The 21,739-nt window shown below is 41.0% G+C and overlaps 1 protein-coding gene across 1 annotated transcript in view; it reads right to left on the bottom strand.

Moving 5' to 3' along the window:
- LOC136829425 (uncharacterized) overlaps window positions 1-18,266 on the bottom strand; it is a 268,725-nt gene extending 250,459 nt beyond the window's left edge. The window contains exon 1 of the mRNA XM_067088025.1: window positions 18,192-18,266. The gene's annotated coding sequence lies outside the window, so the exon portion shown is untranslated. The remainder of the gene's footprint in view (window positions 1-18,191) is intronic.
- Window positions 18,267-21,739: the final 3,473 nt, after the last annotated feature.

The raw sequence follows: 21,739 nt of genomic DNA, 5'->3' as shown, positions 1-21,739 counted from the left end.
AACCAATTATGCAAGGAAGTTACCCATTAATCAAATAAAAGACCTTAGTTTTTCTCAAAATTGAGCAAAGGGTGTCCCAATTCTTGACAATTCACCTGAACACCCAGCTGAGCAAGAATTGATTACAGAGATTAGCCACATTGTCTTTTTTTGCTTCCTGACGCCACACCAGTCTTCCAACCGACAGACCAGGGTAGTACTGTGGCAGAGATGAAGCACAACTGATGAAGGTTCCTCGATGAAGTAATGGTAGTGTTCAAGAACAAGGAAGTGGAGTTTCACTTCATTACTTAAGAGGAATGGATTTTGCAGAATTGAGAAACTTTTCCTTCAAGTTTGTGACCCACAACTGTACACTTACTTTGCATGGTATCTCTGCTCTTACCTTGGAACTGGCTGGCATAGGCTGTAGGCTTGAGGAGGCTTCAGCTAATTTTTGGGTTTGACAGCCTAAGTGCCCAGTGGCAGAGAAACCACAGGGATATCTCTCAAAGGCAACACAACTGTGGCAGATGGGTCAATAGGGCTGACCTCCTTGGTAAGAACAGCAGTGGACCCCTTAGCTGAAATTAAGTGGTCCAAGAAGTCTGAGGAAGAGTAATCCTTTGGAATCCCTAGAGAAGGCAGTCTCACCTAAGGAGAGCAGGGCATACAAGCTGTTACTGTCAGAGAGTGTGTTGGGCAACTTTGGTCCTCATACTTCCCCCTAAATCTCTTCCACTGTAAAGAACATCCACCACACTCTTCACAGGGAAAGTCTGAGCGACAGATCCCACCCATGCCAAAAGAACAAAATTCAGTGAGGATCCATGCTAACAAAGGACACAGAGTAGCCAAACACACTCACATCCTGCTTAATCAACCACAAGCTAGTTAGCAGCTTCAACTGGGCTGTTAGAAACAAGCAAAGCAAGACTTTTGCTCTCGATAGCTGCTAAACAGTGTCAAATTATGACTGGTGAGTAGGGGATTCCTGTCTCCCTGCCCCACCTGCCTAGCTGCTACCAATTAACAATCATGTTACCAATGATTGTTTCCAGTTCATGCCAAGGAATATTCAAATTTAAAAGTGATGGTTTGTATTTTCATAGGAATAAACATGGTTCAAAGGTGTAATCACTAAAATTTACAAGAAGAAACCATATAAAAATTATATTTTCATAATAAAATTAAGTTTCATATATACTTACCAAGTAATTACATAGCTAATGTTTCAACTTGCGTGGCAGCTTAAATTTTGAAATTAGAAGTAGCGCTTCTATTGTTTTAGTGCGGGTAACTAGCCCTGCCCACTTTTGGGGAAGAATAAGTACAACATAGCTGAAAGCTTAATTCGTTTGTGTCCTATGTCCATGAGAGGGGAGGAGGGAGGGCTCTGATTCTGTAATTACTTGGTAAGTATATATGAAACTTAATTTTATTGTGAAAATATCATTTTCATATAAGTAACTTAGCAAGTAATTACATAGCTGAATCCCACATTGACAGGAAGTGGGATGCATGGACATTCTACTAAAAACATTCAGTAATGGTAATGAATTTGAAATAGAAAGATAGCTAGCATTGGTCAAATGCTTGTTGTAACCTTACCTGGTGAAAGAGCTACAGCAGAAGACACTGCCTCTGGTTGGTGCTCATCTTAACCTGTAGTGGCGTGGTGGTATAGCCGTGGAGTGGCTCTACATAAGTTGGAGTTTTGCAACGAAGGAGTACTGTATTCCAATGGCTAGCAAAGCATCAATAAGTGTCCTTGCCCTGGGTGCAGTGCCACAATAAACCAGACAATGCTGTTACAACAAACAAACCAGAAACCACTGTTACCCATCCACTGTGCCCCATCTACCACCAGGCTCCCCAAGACTCGACACCCTATATCAAGGTAAAGAGATAAATGGGAGGAATACCTCCTATGCTTCATCCCCAACACCATGCCAGCCATGACAACAGGCTCAGAGTACTGCAACTTTCAAACACTGTCTCCAGGTAATGTGTATGCAAACACCAATTTACACCTCCAATAGGTGGACTGAAGAATCAGCCCTAAAAGCCAACAAGGGCTGATGCTTGGTCCAAATTCTCGAGTGGGACTCAGAGATAATGTCTCTTAAGAAGAATGCCAAAGCATTCTTGGAAAGGGAAGGATTTTTACAGAGCACCAGAGGTTGAGGGGGGAAGGGGTTACAGGGTAAAGCTCTCTTTTCTTCCTCTGGACCAAGAATGTCCATCAAATTCTTGATGATGAAAGAACGGGGCCAAGGCTTGAAGTCTCATTCTTAGCCAGAAAGCCAAGATGCTTTGAGAGAATCTGAATCTCGCAGCTCACTGATTCTGGCCACAGCCAAAGCAACAAGGAAAAGGGTTTCCTTGTTAAATCTCTGAAAGAGATGTAGCAAAGGGGCTCAAAATGTCCTAAGACAACATCCAAGTTCCAGGGGACAGTCTGTCCTCCTCTGCTTAGTCGTGTCAAAGGACTTAATTAGAGATCCTGATTAGATGATAGATCCCCAAGGTCTAAAAACAGAACAATGGTTCTGTATCCTTTGATGGTAGATGGTCTAGAAGACTTTAGAAAGAGCAGAAAATCTGCAATCTGCATTACAGAGCTTTTAGAAGAAGAGATGTTATGTCTTTGACACCAGCTGCAGAAGACTGCCCACTTGGCCTGGTAGACCCTACAAGAAGACTGACGTCTACACTTTGCAATTGCCTTTGTAGCTGGTCTTGAAAAGCCCTTCACTCTGACAAGTCTCCTGACAGTCTGAAGCCTGTCAGAGCAAGAGTGGATAGTCCTCGGTGATATTGATGGAAATGTGGCTGTTTGAGAAGACTTGGTCTCTTGGAGAGAAGTTTTGGGAAGTCCACTAGCAGCCTGAGAAGGTCCAGGAACCATTCCTTTAGAGGCCAGAACGGAGCTACTAGGGGAAGGTGTTAAAATCCTTTCCTGACCATGCTGAATGACCCATGCACCCACTCCTGAAGCAATCATCTTATGGAGAACAAACCATAAAGCACCCATCTAGAGGGTCCAAGGCTGGAGAACAAAACATTGGGAGATGGTTTCTTGCAAACAGGTCTATTGGCCTTCTTCCCACAGTTTCCACAGGTCATTGCATACCTGTGGATTCTAACATTAGCTCGTTTACCAAAACATTCAGCTTGCCCTGGATGAATCACGTTACAATCTTGGAGCGACTCTTCTGCACTAACAGAAGATCCTTTGCTGCCTTGTAGAGGGAGAGGGAGTGAGTAACTCCCTGATTCTTATGCAAGACAAAGCAGTAGTGTTGTCCCAATGGACCACTACTGTCTTGTTGAAGGTTGCTGCCCAAATGATTGAAGGGGTAAATGTATTGTCTTCAATTCCCTTTCCTATAAAGTCTTGGTGAGAGGGGATAAAAAAAAGTAAAAAGCTCTCAAACCTCCTATCAGAAACTAACAGGTCCTATCTGGAGAGGACTTTGGTTACAAACTCAGGAACAAACAAGAATGGGAAGTACCCACAATCCTCCATAAGACAGACTTCGTAAAAAAGATCAAATAGCTTATTAACAGGCTTTGCTAAAGCTAGAGTTAGTAGAAAACCAATCTTGATCATCAGCATGCTAACCAATCTTCAGTTTCAGACTGCTATCTGAAGCTTCCCTCAGGACCTTTAACAGTAACCAAGTTATGCTTCTGAAAATGAGTTACATTTCATTCCAGAGTACCTGTACTGAGTTTGTGCAGTGGGCAAAACTTTTCATGGGCAAGGACAATGAAATGAGAATTAAAGGGACATGCCCATCACAACTGCAGAGAGAAGTTTGTGTCAGTATAGGTGGCTTCAACCATGCAGAGATCTTGCTCACAACAGCAGTACCAACAGATGGCCTACTTGCCCTGGTACAAAGCTTCTGAGGATCATCCTACAGTATGGGACATCCCCTAAGCAGTCCTGCAAGAAAACCCTTTCTCTCACAGAAGCTCCTGGGTAGTGTCAAGCTGTGAAGTATGAGCAACTTCACAACTTGATGGTACCTAAATAGCAGTAGGGCATGGGGAGTCTCTCTCAATGTCTTGACAAAGAAAACGACACTTCAGTCTAGTGCCTGCTTTGTGGCCAATAATGAGACATCAAGATCATCCTGAGTCCTGGAGTATTCAATACATGACTGCCTACTTAACAGATAAAGCCAAAGGGATGGGAAGAAGGCGTACAAATCTAATGCCAATATGGGTACTGAAAATAAACTGACATCATCTTCAATAGGCCTCAGATGGGAAAGCAGAGCAATGGAACCTTTCTGTTTCACTATGTGGCAAACGGGTTAATCACTGGTGATCCCCTGTACTTGAAAAGTCTTTCAACCAAACAAGTATGTACACCTAACCATCCTTACAACTTCCTCCTGGAGACTAAGTTGGTTATTCATGGCATCTGGACCCCACATGCTGTGGTGGAGTTTGGAAAGTGGGTTTGTGTGATGAAGTTTGTTTTTTCCAATTTTTGTGTATGTATGTTTTTGTTTGTAATTGCTTGAGGGGGTTTAAGTTTCATCTTTTTTACTTGCAGTTTGCTTGAGCATTTGTAATGAATGATGGGGCTACCCTCTTCACCTGAACCTGGTGAGCCTGCATGTATAATAGGATTTCTATTGACAATTACCAAATCAGGCAAACCACCCGATTACCTCTAAGGAATGTCAGTTCCTCAGGCACTGTAAATCAGATAGCACTGATGGAGTAAGAGGGTGAGAGATAAGAGGCAGATAAGACATAAGTGGTTGTAACATGACATTAGTGGAAGAATATCGAGAAAATTTTCTGAAGGCTCATCTGTGATTCATTCAGCTTTTCTACTCGGATTCAGCTTCTACAAGGAAGTGTAATGCTCTGACAGAAGAAAGAGAAAACTATTCCAGAGAGTGCAAAAGCCTATACAGGTGCAGTAGTACAGTGTGTTAAAAGGAGAAACCACCTCAAAGAGGGAGACAGAAAAAGAGTAAGACTGAGAAGTTTGAGGCGAATCAAGAAGGGAAAAGGTTACTGATGACGTTAATGCTGATGGTAAAAACTATAAAGTAAATAAATCTCCTGATTTATTTGGCAGCAAGGCTTTGAATGGTTCTTTAAAAACCAGCACAGGTTCTGTATATTAAGACTGATGAATTAGGTTAAGGTTCTTTTTGGTGGTCATTGTAGATTAAGGTTGATGAATTAGGTCAAGATTCTTTTTGGCAGTCATTGTAGATTAAGATTGATGAATTAGGTCAAGGTTCTTTTTGGTGGTCATTGTAGATTAAGATTGATGAATTAGGTTAAAGTTCTTTTTGGTGGTCATTGTAGATTAAGAATGATGAATTAGGTCAAGATTCTTTTTGGTGGTTGTTGTAGCTTAAGACTGATGAATTAGGTCAAGGTTCTTTTTGATGGTCATTGTGGATTAAGACTGATGAATTAGGTCAAGGTTCTTTTTGGTGGTCCTTACAGTATTAAGACTGATAAATTAGGTTAAGTTTCGGTTCCATAGGTTAAGGTAATAGATTAGGTTGAGGCAGGTCAGAGTTTCATCTAGTAACTTCTTAATTTATTCCCATCATCCTGCACCAACTGCATCAAAGAAAAAGCTCCTACATAATAATTTGGCGCCCAATGTGGGGCCTTTGATAGTAAAGTAAGAGTGGGGTACATAACTGGAGATGGCAGAGGGAGCAGGTCTGGAAGGTGTTGGGTCAGATGAAGGGGAGCAAGGTTGGAATGAGAGGTGGATTAGGCTGACAAGCATTATAATCAGCCTGCAGGACAGGTTGGAGGAAGCCCAGAAAAGAGAAGATAAATTAGTTGTAAGGATGGAGGCGAGAGAAAGGTAAGAAAAGAGAGGGAAAGAAGAAGAGAACATGAAAGGGGAGAGGTGTGAGCAAAGAGGAGTTGAGTTCCTGGATTTGGAGGGGTAGCTTGGACTTGGAGGTTGAGTAGTAGTAGTAGTAGTAGTAGTAGTAGTAGTAGTAGTAGTAGTAGTAGTAAGTGAAGGTTTGAGTTAGGCAGAGGCAAAAGAGGCCAAAACAGTGTTCCTGAGGGAGGTTCCCCAGACTGAGAAATTTTGCATCGGGAAGGGAAGAGACATAGGCTAAGTGAGTTTTTTGATGAGTATTAGAAGTACAGTAGGCAGAAGTATGGGGAGAATGACAGTGTGTGGATGAAGCAGCTGGGAGACTTCTTAGAAAGGTGGTTGAGGATGTGCATAGAGGTATGTGTGAAGGTTAGCCAGGGTATGAGTCCATGAAGGCTAGAGTGATTAAGCAGATGAAGAGATTGAAGGGAAGCATTGTATACAAGAAGTTATGACAGGTTTGAGGAGGTGAAGATGGAAGCCGGAGAGGAAGTGGGCTTGTATGTCCAGAGGTTGGAAGCTTTCGCCAGGAGGAAGTACAGACAGGAAGGAATTGAGGAAAAGCACCTCATGTAGAAGTTCTTGGTCACCATTCCAGAGAAGATTAGGGTAATTTTGAATGAGAAGAAAAAGATTGGAAGCAGTGGTCAGGGAAGAGCTTAAATTGGGAGGATGTTTTAGAAATCCTAGAAGACCTAAGAGTAGATGATGATGAACCAAAGGATATATACACTGGGTCCCAGGTGATAAATGGAAGGACATACAAAGATGCTTTGGTGAGTGAGGAGATAGGTGTGATGCCAGCTTTGTTGGAGGGGTGTAGGAGAGACTGGGTGGAAAGAGGAAGAGAGAATGCGCAAGTGTATGTGGGACTAACGGGAAAAGGAGCTGGAGCAGAAGCCAAGAGAGGTTTAGGAGTGGGAGTGTGAGTAGAGCGAATGGGAATGTGAGGGAAGTCAGATAGGAATGAGTAGTAGTGATAAGGAGTGTTACAGGTGTAAAAGGATTGGGCATGTGAAAGCGGATTGCAGATGGGCCAATGGTGAGTGTTTCAGCCGTGGAAAGAGAGAGCATATGTTGGTGAACTGTCTGTCTACAAGTGAAAGATTTGAAGCGTTTTGGCTGCAGAGGTGGGACATTGAGTGAGAGACTGCCAGAATGGAAGGAAGGTAGGAGTAAAAAGTGGAAGTCATTGTGGAAACTGTGGAATGAGTGGGCATTTTGCCAGGACCTGTAAGAACCCTCTCAGTAAGTGTGAAGGATGTGGAATGGAGGGTCACGTGAAGTCAAGTCTGCCGTACCAAACCCCATCCCCAGGGAAACTAAGTGTGAAGGGGGTCTACTGGTAGTGAGCCCTCTGATATGGAAGAGATAAATGTGTTGCATGTGAGAGAAGGGTTTGTAAGTGGGAATGTCTGTTTTGTGGAACAAGTAGATCGTTGTTTGTGTGTTAGAATAGAATGCAGAGGAGTGTTATTGAAAGTGTTACTTGATACTGGTTGTACCAGAAATGTGGTTTTCAGAAAGATGTACAAGAAAATAAAAGAAAATGTAGCACAGAGGGAGGAATGTGCTGGATATGTAACAGGAATTGGAGGATTGGAAGTAAAGGTGTGCACAAGGTTTGTTGAGTCGGTTACGGGTGCAGGAATAAGGTTGGAGGAGGAGGATTTTTGTATTGTGGATAGAGTGAATGAGAGGTATGATATGTTGCTGGGGTACGCATTTTTGAAGAAAAACAGGATAAAAGTGTACCCAGAACAAGAAATTATAGAGATACAAATGGGGAATGAAACAAGTGTGAAGTTGCATGTGGAGGAGGATGGACAAGTAAGTTTGAAGATGCTTTCTGGAGTGGAGGTGTATGTGATGAAAAGCACAATTGCCAAGAGATTTGGGGAGTGTGCGGAGTGTGAAAGTAGGGTGGAGAACCAATGCTGGAGTCAGTGCTGAAAGTTTGGGTCAAATATTCAAGTTGGATGGTAGCTCTGCGTGTTATGAGATAAGGCGGGTCGCACGTTTGATGGAATTATGGATGTACAGGATGCAAAGGTGTGTGTACAGGGGCGTGGGGATATGAAAAAGAAAAGATGGAGAGGCATACATCTGGGTGACAGATTGGGAAGCTTAAGAAGTGTGGTCGATTTGAGTAATGATAATCATGTTAAGGGGTATGATGTGATGGCCAAAGGAGAAATGTCAGACAAGTGGAGTAAAGAAAAGTTTAAAGAAAAGGTGAGATTGAATGTGAAGTTGAGCGAGAAAGAGAAAGAGCAGGTGTATGAGCTGTTGGGGGAAAGTAAGAGGGTGTTGAGTCAAGGTGATGAGGACTTTGGTACAGCTAGGTTACCTAAGTTCCATATTCGGCTGACAGACAACACACTGATATATCAGAGACCCCGACATTTCCCAGCTCTGGTAACACGAGAAACTGAAGAGCAGTATGAGGAATTAGAAAGGACAGGAGTAACTGAACACAGTAAGAGTGCTTGGAACAGTCCAACTGTACTGGTAAGAAAGCCTGATGGGAGAATGAGAATGCGTAAATGAAGTGACAGTGAAAGAAAGATTCCCTATGTGTGTACAGTACACATGGGATAAAAGTGTTTAGCAAGCTGGATCTGGTAAGGGGGATTATCAGATGCCAGGGGGGAGGATTGTAAGCCAATAACTGCTTTCTTGACTATGAAAATACAGTATCAGTTCTGCAATCTCAGTTTTGGGTTGGCTAATGCCCCAGCTGCATTTCAGAAAGCGATGAATGTGATACTGAGTGGTTTTCCCAGTGAAAATATGTTGGTGTTTCTTGACGACATTTTGGTGATGAGTAAGACTGTAGAAGAGCACAAGAGATTCGTGTGAGCGGTGTTGAAGACGTTAGTGGCAGTGGGGGTGAAAGTCAAAGTGAGTGTGTGAGTGGCTCATGTAAGAGGTGGAGTTTTGGGCCATAAGGTGAGTGAGTCTGGGGTACAAAAGGCAAAAAAGTTTGGGGAGAAAGTGAGTAATTTCCCTCGACCCAGGACCGGGTGAGAGTTGTGTGGATTTCTGGGATTGATCGAGTTTGGAAGAAAGTGGAAGACTGTTCAGGGATTGCAAAGCTGTTGTCAGAATGGACAGGCTGTAAGAAGAGTACAGTTGTGAGGTGTGGTGAGAGGATGGTGAAAGCATTCGAGAAACTGAAACAGGAAATGATGAAGGATGTGGAGTTGGCTTACCATGACTATAGTGTGGATGCCAGTAAGTTAGAAGTGTATACGGATGAGAATGGAGTGTTGATGGGTGGATGTTTGATGCAGAAGCAAGTAGTGAATGGAACTGAAAGAAATAGAGTGATAGTATATGTCAGTAAGGCGTTTAGTTCGTTAGAACAAAAATATTCTACTATTGAGAGAGAACTGGCTGCGCTGCAATTTTGTGCGAAAGTGTTACGAACTTCTTTGTATGGAATGAGGTTTGTGGTACATATGGACCATCAATCTTTAGTGTATCTGCAGAAAATGAAGGGAGTGGATGCTAATTGCGCGAACAGTAGAGGATTTGAGTGACTTTGATTTTGTGGCAGAATATGTCCCAGGTAAAAGGAATGTGATTGAGGACATGTCTAGACTACCTGGGGAAGTGAAAGAAGAGAAAATAAAAGACATAAGACCTGAGTACAGTATATGCTGAAAGGATTGGTAGTAGAACATGAGAGTAAGGGGGGTGATGACTCGATGTTTGAAAGTGTGATATGATTGACCATGAAATTTAGGTCTTGAAGACCAAGCGCTGGAACCCATCAGGATTATTTATGACAAATTTATGACAAATCTTTAATAAACATACTAAATTATGTCTCATTAAAAAGATCAGATTCTCTCAGAGAAACCATAAGGTTATCTACTTCAACATCATCATTTAAAATTTCTAAAACAGTCTTCCCCGCTAATAAGTACTTTGCCCTAAGCCGACTGAATCTAGGACTGTGCACCAGCATATGTTCAACAGATAGCTGATCACCACAGTGGTGGTAAGTGAAGGGTTGAAGGTGCGGGTGCCTGAAAGTGTGAATGAACTGAGGGTGGAGGTGACTGAGGAAGTTTGCAAGAGGCCTGGATGTTTGGGAGTGTCAAATGTAGAGCGGTATCGGAAGAGTCTGAGAGCTATGATGTGTCCTGGAGTAGCCCCAATTCAGGAGGTTTTGGTGGCGGTGAATAAGAAATATAAGGTGATTGTGTCCGTGCATGATGGGGGTGAGAGACATATAGTGTATCAGCAAGAGGGAGTGAAAGAGAGTGAGCATGAGCTGCATCTGCAATGTTTGAGTGGGGTACACTATAACTGGGTTGTAGAGAAAAAGAGCTATGAAAGGAAGTGTGAGAAGGACGAAAACCTTGAAGAGAGAACAGCGTTGTTGTTGGAAGCAGAAGATGATGGTAAGGAGGTAAGTGAAGGATGTTTGGTTGGTGGATGAGACAGGTGTCAGTGTGTACACAAGAGGGGGAATACAATGACTGTGGGTGTAGATATCAGTGGAGAACAGTACTGTGGTTTGGTTGGCACGAAAGCGCAAATATCATTGATGAAAGCGCGTGATTAGGGAGGCTGAGAGTGAATTGGAGCGTTAAAAGGAGAGTGGTGAATGTCAATAAGAAGTATAGTAGGATGATCGGCTGGATGGGAGGAAGTGAGGTTGAAGGATTTGTTGTAAGGAAGAATGGTAGCGATGTATAATGGGTCAGTACATAAAAGTACTGGTATGCCTACAGGTGAATATGTGATGAATTATGAGAGGTATGTGAAAGCAAGGCTGAATTTGAAAGAAGAAGAGTGGGGTGTGTAGAGAAGATGGAGAAATCCACCGAAATACATAATGGAGCATCCCATTAGGAAGTTGTTGAGGGAGGAAAAGGAAAAGGAGGATGAAGAAATAGAAGAAGATATACAGTAAATTGGGGGATAAACAGCTAGTGTTGGTGGAATGAAAGAGGTCTAAAGGGAGAAGAACTAGCAAGAGTAAGGGTATGTTTAATAGGCTGTCTGGAGAGTAGGTGTGATGATGGTTTGATTTTGAGGGATTTGAGGGGAAGGAGTGAACTTCGAGAGTACAAGGAATGTGGACAAGGATACACAAGATTTGGGTGGACTGGAAACAACGCCGAGTCGTGAGAAAAACGGTATGTACAGTGTGTGTGATTTTCCTTTTAAGTGAAAGTGTTGAGAGAGTAAGTGTGGGAGCAAGTGTGAATGAGAAAGAGTTAGCAGTACTAGGGAGTATGAGTGGGGGAGTTTTGAATAACTTCAGTCGGAGCCTAGCAGAATTAAGTGAGAGTGTAGAAGAGTTGATGGAAGCCATGTCAGGTGTCAGTGAGCTTGGAGCCAGTATAAGTCTCCAGAGTTTGAATGGGGTTGGTGTGAATGGTTTGGAACCAAGGCTGGGTGAGTCTAGTGCATCTGAAGTAGAAATGAGTGAAGAAGAGGTGGTGAATGTGAGGTCCTTGACCCGAAGTAAAGGTCCAGTTCTGGAGTGTGAATGGGTGGTGAGAAAGAGGTTTTGAAAAAAAAAAAAAGGAAGTAAGATTTCCTTTATTTCTGTAAGGGGGAGTGTGGTGGAGTTTGGAAAGTGGGTGTGTATGATGAAATTTGCATTTTTTTCCAATTCTTATGTATGTATGTTCCTGTTTGTAAACGCTTAAGAGGTTCAAGTTTCATCTTTGTTTTTTCTTTTTTTACTTGCCACTGTAATCAGAAAGCACTGGTGGAGTAAGAGGACAAGAGATAATAAGCAGATAAGATACAAATAGTTGTAATATGACGCTAGTGGAAGGATACTGAGAAAATTTTCTGAAGGTTCATCTGTGATTTCATTCAGCTTTTCTACTCGGATACAGTTTCTGCAAGGAAGTGCAATGCTTAGACAGAAGAAACAGAAAACTATTCCAAAGAATGAAGAAGCCTATAGTGTTGTGCGTTAAAAGGAGAAATCACCTCGAAGAGGAAGACTGAAAAGAGTAAGACTGAGAAGTTTGAGGTGAATCAAGGAAGGGAAAAGGTTACTGAAGAAGTTGATGCTGACAGCGAAAACTATAAAAGTAAAAAATATAACATTGGCTCTCCTGATTTATTTGACAGCAAGGCTTTGAATAATTCCTTAAAAACCAACACCAATTTTGTAGATTAAGACTGATGAATTGGGTTACAGTTCTTTTTGGTGGTCATTGTAGGTCAAGGTTGATGAATTAGGTTAAGGTTCTTTTTGGTGGTCATTGTAGATTAGGATTGATGAATTAGGTCAAGGTTCTTTTTGACAGTCGTTGTAGTATTAAGATTGATAAATTAGGTTAAGTTTCAGTTCTATGGGTTAAGGCAATAAATTAGGTTAAGGAAAGTCAGAGTTTTGTTTGGTACTGTAATCTCTAAATTTGTTCCCATCATCCTGCACCAATTGTGTCAAAGAAAAACCCCCTAAAATGTCCAGACTTCTCCATTCCCCAACTGGAAAGCCTAAAGAATATGAGCAGGGGACACTGGAAACTGCAGGGTAATTCCAGATGAAAGTGCTAACAAGATTCTGCAGTGTCAAGAAGTATTCTTCCCCAACAAACATGACGTTTTTATGATAAAATAAAGTTTCACATATACTTACCCTGTAATTACTTAGCTAAGGGTTTCTCCTTGAATGGCAACTTGAATTCTGAATTCTGCGGTAGCGATTCTTTTGTCTGTGCAGGTGACAAGACTCCAATCACTTTTGGGGTAAGACAGAGGAACAACATAGCCAACAGCTCTATTTGTTTATGCTAAAATGTCCATGGGAGGGGAGGAGGGTGGGCTCCATCCGTAATTATGGGTAAGTACAGCATATACAAAACTTTATCATAAAAATGTCATTTTTATACAAGTAACTTACCCAGTAATTGCTTAGCTGATTCCACACTGAAAGGTGGTGGGGAATCATGGACAACACCATAAAACCCCAACACATGATAAGTTAATGAACTTGAGGGGGAAAAATATAGGATAGCAATGACACAATGCTTGTTGTTTCCTTACCTAGTGAGAGAGCTGCTGCAGGCAGATATTGCCTCTGGTTGGCTCTCATCTCAACCTGTAGTGATATGGCAGTATAGCCAGGATCGCCTCTACTGAAGTGGGATACTCTGCAGCGAAGTAGTACTCCGAAGGCTGACTGACAAAGGAACAGGTCATTACCAAGGCCAAAGCTCAGACATCTGCCCCTGCCCAGGGTACAATACCACTCTACAACCAGGACCAGACAACAATATCAACTACACCATATAATTAAAAAACATGACCACTACCTAACACTAAAACTGGTGGGCACTACAAGTATATTGTACCCTCCAGGCTTCCCCAGGACTCAACACCAGGTTCAAGGCAAAGAGACAGTAAAATAGGAAGGGATACTTCCTACACTTCCTCACCCAACACTAAGCCAGCTACATACACAGGTCCCAAGGTACTGCAGCTCTCATATATAGCTTCAACGTCCCACAAGTAATGCATTGCAAACACCTATTTGCTTTTCCAGTATCTTGCCTGCAGAATGGATGAGAGGAAAAGGTTGTGCTTGAAAGCTACTGATGCAGCGAATGCCCTACATCGTGTGCCTTAACTTTCATGACTTTTAAGTCATTCTCCGCTACCTGGGAGTGTGATTTCAAAATGAGATCCCTCAAGAAGAAGGGAATGGCGTTCTTCGACAAGAGTCTAGATGGATTTTTAACTGAACACCACAAATTAGAAAATTGTCCTCTAATGTTCTCAGTTCGGTGTAGGTAGTACCTGAGGACTCTCACTGAGCATGGCACTTTTCTCCTCTTCCATCCCTAAAACACCTTTCAAGTATGCAAGCAATTACATATGGGCAACTACACTATCATGATGCAGTACTTCACAGAATACTTTCTAAAGGTATTTATCAAATGTATAGAAAATGTTTATTTTTAATTTTCCACAATTTTATCAGAGAAGAAAAATTATTTGAAATTACTAGATAGAAAGAAATAAAAGGGCAACATTACCCCAAGGATCTATGGATCAAAACCATAAAAACTCCTTCCTCCTTGCCTAAATGCCAGGTATATTATAGTATGACATCAAGACGGAAAACAATGTCTGCATTTTCTTTTCCTTTATAGCTTGTCAGTTGCAACAGCTTTTATTCCTATGGCAAAATCATTGCAAATGCATATTAGCAGCGTTACAATTTTTAAAATTGTTTATACTGTAACATACCTGTAGCGCCCACCCGCTGCGGCCCTCCAGGCAGACGCCACCAGAAACGTCAAACGAAGACCTACCACAAGGGCTGACCTCTGACACATGGTCACCAGAAGCACAGAAAAGGGACAAGCCGTAGGAAAAACGTTTATTATGTATTCCCGTCAGAAACAGTCACCTATGCATAAAAACGCAACTGTGTACAAATGTAAAAACATTTCAGCTTTCAAGCCATATGTATCATATTGTCTTCCCTGGCACATACAAGGACACAGTTAGTCTTTTTCATGTGTGAGAAAGCACACTTTCTCCCAGTTGTATGCCTTTCTTGTTCTCAGTTTAAATCTTACTATTCTGCTTGTGACTGTTAATGACATGTCCAGAGTTTTGATTAATAAATTAGTAAATACCTAGTTGCTGTATATCACTCGCCTCGCTGCCTTTAAACTGGTGACCCCGAAGGTGACCAACACCGCCAACACCAGCCCATCCAGCGACAATGCCGCAGCAGCAAGCATCCGCCTACTGCCCTTCACAACACAAGACCCAGGGGCCTGGTTCTTCAGAGCGGAGACCATCGTCAGTTCTAAGAAGATCTCCTCATCCCGCAGAGCCAACACCATCCTCGAGTTCCTACCAGATGAAGTCTACAAGCAAATCGCAGAATGGCTCGCTAACCAACAGACCACCATCACCTATGAAGCACTGAAGGACCAACTTAGGTCGTCCTTCAGCATGCTGCCCACCCTCAGAGCTAGGAAGTTCCTGGATGACATAGGGGCAGCAATAGGAGTCCAGCAGCCGTCGCACGTCTACAAGCAGCTACGGCGGCTGGTGAAGATCGCCGCCACTGACGGCCGCTGAGAGGCTGCACTGGACCTTGTGAGAGAGTTCCTACTCACAAAATTACCCCGCCAAACAGTCACGGCCATCCCCAAAGCATCAACCATGCCCCCTCGACAAATTCCTGAAGATGGTCGACACTGTCCACCTGGCCCACAAGTCAACGGAGCCCACACAACCACCCCCTCCAATGTCCATAGAGCATTAACGACATACAACACAGCCAGAAAAGCATACAACCCAGAAGAACTTGGTCAGGTGAGCAACACATTCATCAGAGTAGATGCCCATTGGCCTACCCTATCACCTGCTCACTCAGGGCCCCCCCAACAAAATCTTGCAACGAAGAGACACAGCCTACCAAATGTCAGTGGACGGAAGAACGACCTGCTTCGCCCAGCATACCTGCCAGAAGTTGGGACTCTCACCGGAGCCTCCTCTTGGGGGGGGGAGTACTGTAGGCCCACCCGCCGGGGCCCTCCAGGCAGACGCCACCAGAAACGTCAAACAAAGACCAATCATGAGGGCTGACCTCTTGACACGTGGTCACCATAAACACAGACAAGGGACAGGCTGTAGAAACAATGTTTATTATGTATTCTCGTCAGAAACAGTCGCCTATGCATAAAAATGCAACTGTGCACAAATGTAAAAACATTTCAGCTTTCAAGCCATATTTATCATATTGTCTTCCCTGGCACATACGAGGAAATAGTTAGTTTTTTCATGTGTGAGAAAACACACTTTCTCCCAGTTGTGTGCCTTTCTTGTTATCAGTTTAAATCTTACTTTTCCGCTTGCGACTGTTAATGACATGTCCAGAGTTTTGATTAATAAATTAGTATACAGTCGACCCCAGTATTTGCAGGGGATGCGTACCACTAACACCCGCAAATAGCTCAAATTCGCATACAGTTGACCCTCGTTAAGACGGACTAATAGGGGGGGGCAGGGTGTCCGTCTTAGCCGATAGTCAGTTTTAACTGGTGATATATATACATATACACCTATAAATACCTATAAATATACTGTATTTCATTATTTTTATAAAGAGTATGGATAATAAGCCAATGTAGAAACGTTTGAATTAAAGCTCAAGGTAAAAGATGAAAAATGAAGAATAAAACATGATAAAAATTATAGAATCCAGCCACATGTGCAGATGCCTAGGCCAAGACATAAATGCATAATTATTAAGTAAAATGGAGTGGTCTCCAAAATGAAGAGTAAGGTTTTTTCCTTTTTCATGCTTTTTTTTTATTTTAGTTATTTATTCATTATAGTTTACTATTATCTATATTAATACATGTATATTGTTAAAAAAATGTGAGACGATTAAGATCATCAGTAATAAAATAATGGGACAATAAAGACCATAAATTCACTAACACATTTTGTTTTCAACAAAAACATTCCGTAAAACGCAAAAATATACATGATCAAAATGATTGTAACTCAACTTGTGAATTTTAGCGATAAGTAAGACTATAAAATACATTTCATCATATCGATCTTGGAGAGGGTTGTTTTTTATTATTACTAACGTCGTCATCAGTGTGCAGTCGTAAATCTGAGGACGGTCCAGGAATAAGATTTGCGAGTGATAACGCCTCACCACAACAGACTGTTGTGGGATTTTTCATATCATTATATTATATTAAAGTTAAATTTATTGTTGAATTCATGTTTTCATTACGAAATAATTAGATAAAGTAAATTATTGAGTAATTTTTGCCATCAGCAGTCAAATAATCACGATCATGGCAACGGTCAAACTTAGCGCCGTCACGGCATACAATCAGAAAGGACTTTTGCTCAGAGAAGCTGACGATGACATAAGTGCTTGTGTTTTGAATACAATACGTAATTTTTAATAATGTATGTATTTTACTGGTTACATGAAGAATAGAATGAATTCCTTCTTATCACTCTGAGTGCAAAATTGTTGGTTCAGAGATTCTTCAGCAACAAAATATATATATATATATTTTTTTTTTGCTTTAGAAGATATTTACTATATATATATATATATATATATATATATATTTTTTTTTTTTGCTTCAGAAGATATTTACTAAAGCTGCGTAGTTCCTCATTGGCCGGGTGGGTATCGTTCTCAGCTAGCACTCTGCTGGTCCCGCGTTTGATTCTTCGACCGGCCAATGAAGAATTAGAGGAATTTTGACAAATTCATTTCTCGCTATAATGTGGTTTGGATTCCACAATAAGCTGTAGGTCCCGTTACTAGGTAACCGACTGGTTCTTAGCCACGTAAAATAAATCTAATCGTTCGGACCAGGCCTAGGAGAGCTGTTTATTTCAGAAGTGATTTTAGAATAATAAAGTTTTTTTTCTGACAGTTTTTTATATTTTGATGAATTTGGTATTCACGGCCACCGGCCATGGGTTGTTAATGCATTAGACGCATGCAATGCACGCACACATACACACAAGCATGCACACCCTTAATTCTAACAATATTGGAATGCCACAATGGGAAACCACAGTCACAAGGTCAAGGTGAGTTTTGGAATGAACAAAGGGATACAAATAAACACTGCTTATGTCTAATGATCAACTTAGTATACTAGGTCAAGTCAGCTTGGGGGGGGGACCCAACCCTGACTCTAGTAAAGAATGACATAGGCTAACGCCTTAGGTAAAGTATGACATAGGTTAACGCCTTAGGTTAGGTTAGGTTAAAGATGGTAAGGTTGGAATGCAAACCTATACTTTCCTAAATGATTTATTCAAGGCCTTTCAGTAGTTAGCTCGTTGTCCAAGGGGGGGAAAAGCTCCTGACCAACCCCCCCCCCAGGTCAATAGGATCTGGTAACCCAGAACAATACCTGGTTTCCCCACTGCAGTTCCCCATTACGTCTATCACTACATGTGGTCGTAATGGGTTGGGCCAGAGGCCCATTCCCACTGCAAATTAATGTAATTTCATTAAATTGGCTGAGGAAATGTCTGAAATGCTATATTCTACAAAGGAATTCAATTACTCGTTTAAAATTAACTTCTACCTCAAAAAGGTAGTTGACAGAAAACACGTAAATACGTAGTTATCGTTATGGGAGCCTACAACCCCTCTCCATGCTTTGCTAAGCCTGCATTTACCTACAGTACCTGCCAGTGGCCATAACTTACTACACTGCAATACTCTGGAAGCGGCACAGTAGAAATTTACCTGACATAAAGGAAACTTTGTTCTGTACCTGCTAATATTACCATTTGTAAAGTCTTAAGAACTTACGTACATCTTGGAAAGGCGACTTCTCGGCTGTACCTTGCAGGGCTGTCATTTATCAACTTCCGAATCAAATCACTGTTTTCGTCTTAAAGTTTATATCCATTTCTTGTATATATAATTTAGAAATGGTACGGAAGGCCTATCGGTAGAGATAATGATTTCCAAACGCAGTCTTCATATCAAACGTCAAACGACCAACACTATAAAGAACGACTCTCTCTCTTTGCTGTCAGATGGTAGAGTTTGAATCAGTGATGCCAACTATTGTACTCCAGCATCCCCTCAATCCCCAAGCAAAAATTCCCCAGAGTTCCCCATCTCATATATTATCTTCTATTTTCCTGGAAAATTAAAACAATTATAAAATTATACAATAACTTGTATTTTATCAAGTTACGATGAAGCAGTACTTGTTCCCCAGTTATTGAATTCACTATGACTGTCAGCATCACTGGTTGGTACTTGCAGACGATGCCCTCTCCAAAAGTGGATCATATGTTCAAGTTTGTTTTTTTTTTATTTCGTAGGTTTGTGTATCAAATTTGGTATTATTTATCTTGGTGGATACTATTAATAATTATTATTTGATATTACTTATCTTGGTGAATACTATAAAAAAGGAAATACTGAAATCTCGCGTTTGATAATTCGAGGCTCGAAGCCAAATGGCATCTTGATTTACGAAGGACGTATGAAGAGGTAGGCTTCCAATACCTTTCCCTGAGTAATAGTGCTGTAAATAAAATCAGCCCAAGAATTGACTGTACATTGAAACGTGATATTAACTAAGAGTTTTGGGGAGAAAATTTCCTTTAATAACTTAAACGGGCCTAAGAGATTTTCTGTTTTAGAAATAAGCAAAGCCTGTGACTTAGAGGGACCGTGCTCTAGCAATCCACGGAATTCTAGCAATTATATATACAGTATATATATATATATATATATATATATATATATATATATATATATATATATATATACATATATACTGTATATATATATATATATATATATATATATATATATATATATATATATATATATATATATATATATATATACAGTATATATATAATGTGTGTGTGTGTAAAATTGTTTAGTACTTGTTCAAAGAGCACTCAATCAATTAGTATGACTTCAAGAATAAATAAATTCTCTGTCCTACCGTGGCTGTAATTTATTTTATCGGTTCTTCTTTGATTCCTTAATATCAGTTATTTCTTACAGGAAAATATATATTTAGATGCAGGAACGAGCACATGAATACTTCCTAGAAGAATTAACAATAAATATGGGGACATGATTATTCGTTCTCGTGTATCCAAAAGACGGACATTTCAATTTAGCAGGGAAGATACGGGGGAAATAATCGTCCAGTACTTTGCAACCAATGACAATGCAAGTTATATCAGTACATTGGACAGCATGACAAATACGCTCTATACAACTAGATCCCTCCGCATAGGCAAGTAGTTCGACCTCGACCCGACCACTTGACCCCATGTGACCTGGCTGCATTCATTCCAGCACAGAATTCAAACTGTTAATATGAAGTCTTCCCATCCATCTCATGTTCAATTTGTCACTGCAAATCCGGTCACTATTATTGATTTGGTTAAATTATGTGACGATGAAAGTGAATTGCATTTGTTTCTGATTTCAAATAAGGTACGTGTGTTTTTATATATATAATATAAGGGGGGTACAGTAGGATTCTCTTGGTTAGGATAGTAAATTGTCGATAACTAGAGGGTTAGGGGTAAAATTTTGTCACCTGTAACCCGTGGCAAGCACATGCAGCGCAAAATTATCGCTTGCTAGAACATACATGCTTGCCAAGAATCTTTCAAAATGCAGATAAGGCACGAAGCGCTGTTCCACCACGCTGAAACTAAAATCAGAAATGTGCAAAAAATGACCACTAAAATTTTGTGATAAATATTAGTTTTCGTCTTGTTGCCATTTTTGTTGTGTGTCCCTCCGCCAATTTTCTTGTCAGAGCTTGCTGCCACCTAGTGGTAGGATCTGACTAGAAAACTGGCCGAAGATAGGGTTGCCGTGGTGAACTGTTGCTGCTCCCTATATTACATAACACTTGAGAACTGAATATAGAATTTAGGCCAAAGGCCAAGCACTGGGACCTATGAGATAGGTCATTCAGTGCTGGAACAGAAATTGACAGTGAATAGTTTGAAAGGTGTAACAGGTGGAAAACCTTGTAGTTGCACTATGAACCAATTGTTAGGAGAGGTTGGAAAGTAAGATAGAAGAAAGATAATATGAAAGGAGGTATAGTAAAAGGAACAAAAGGGGTTGCAGCTAGGGGCCAAAGGCACACTGCAAAGAAAAAGTATAAAGCGTATCTTAGTTTAATTCAGACCACTGAGCTGATTAACAGCTCTCCTAGGGCTGGCCCGAAGGATTAGACTTGTTTTACGTGGCTAAGAACCAATTGGTTACCTAGCAACGGGACCTACAGCTTATTGTGGAATCCGAACCACATTATAGCGAGAAATTAATTTCTATCACCAGAAACAAATTCCTCTTGTTCTTCACTGGCCGGTCGGAGATTCGAACTCGCGACCAACAGAGTGGTAGCTGAGAACGGAACCCGCTCGCTCACCCAGTGAAGAACACACGGCAAAGAGCCTTAAGTAATGCCTACAGTACACCACATGAGATGCACTGACGGCACTACCCCTCTACGGGAGTAACACTCTAGAGGTTCAGATTGATTAACATATTTCGAAAGTGGTTTATATAAAATTATTTTTCGGCTAAATGCACAAATGACTGCACCCAAAAAAAAAAATAAATGTCAGTTTCCGGTACATGTGGCAAAACGGTTACGTACGGTGACGTGTCAGAAGCAAGTTATCACAAGATGCTGAAAGGGTAGGAATAACTTTTTGTTTACAACTTACTGTTTGACAAAACTAAGAACTCGCTCGTAGCATTACCAGATGGGGAAGAAGAAGAGACTTGTAACAAATATTTCCGTTTATTTTACATAGAACTCAAAATTTACATAAAACATCGTATTAATCTCCATTGCGTTAGCCAAGTGAGTAGAGACACCCAGCAGCCAGCCCTGAAGGACATTAGGACTTCAAGAGCTGGCTGTCCGGATGCTGATATCAGCTGAAGTCAAAGGCTACAGGGAAGGTGTAAGTCGTCACATACAGAACATATTCTTGTTGACGGGGGAAACTTCTTCATTCTTATATTTTACACTTGAACTTTCTGAGAAGAGAAAATCAGGGCTTTGCCTTTACGAAGAGTAAGTGTCTGTATAAAAGGACTTACAAGGTTTGGTATTAATAACGATAAAATTAAAGAAAACATTTAATGGACGATACATACGCAAATTTGATCGTAATTTAACATTGAACGTAAATTCCAAGTTTTTGTTATGTTAGAGCCAGTGACATTTCACGGTCTGCTTTCACTGTTTATATTGTTAAAATTTTCTGGTAGTTTTCATGTCTTTGCTTTAGTACTTTTGTTGTGCCTTCACCATTATTATTATATTATTATTATTATTTATTTAT

The sequence above is a fragment of the Macrobrachium rosenbergii genome, chromosome 4 (genome assembly GCF_040412425.1).
Source record: "Macrobrachium rosenbergii isolate ZJJX-2024 chromosome 4, ASM4041242v1, whole genome shotgun sequence".
Classification (NCBI taxonomy): Eukaryota; Metazoa; Arthropoda; class Malacostraca; order Decapoda; family Palaemonidae; genus Macrobrachium; species Macrobrachium rosenbergii.
The sequence above is the reverse complement of the archived record's forward strand: the minus strand, read 5'-3'. Positions and strand labels throughout refer to the sequence as shown.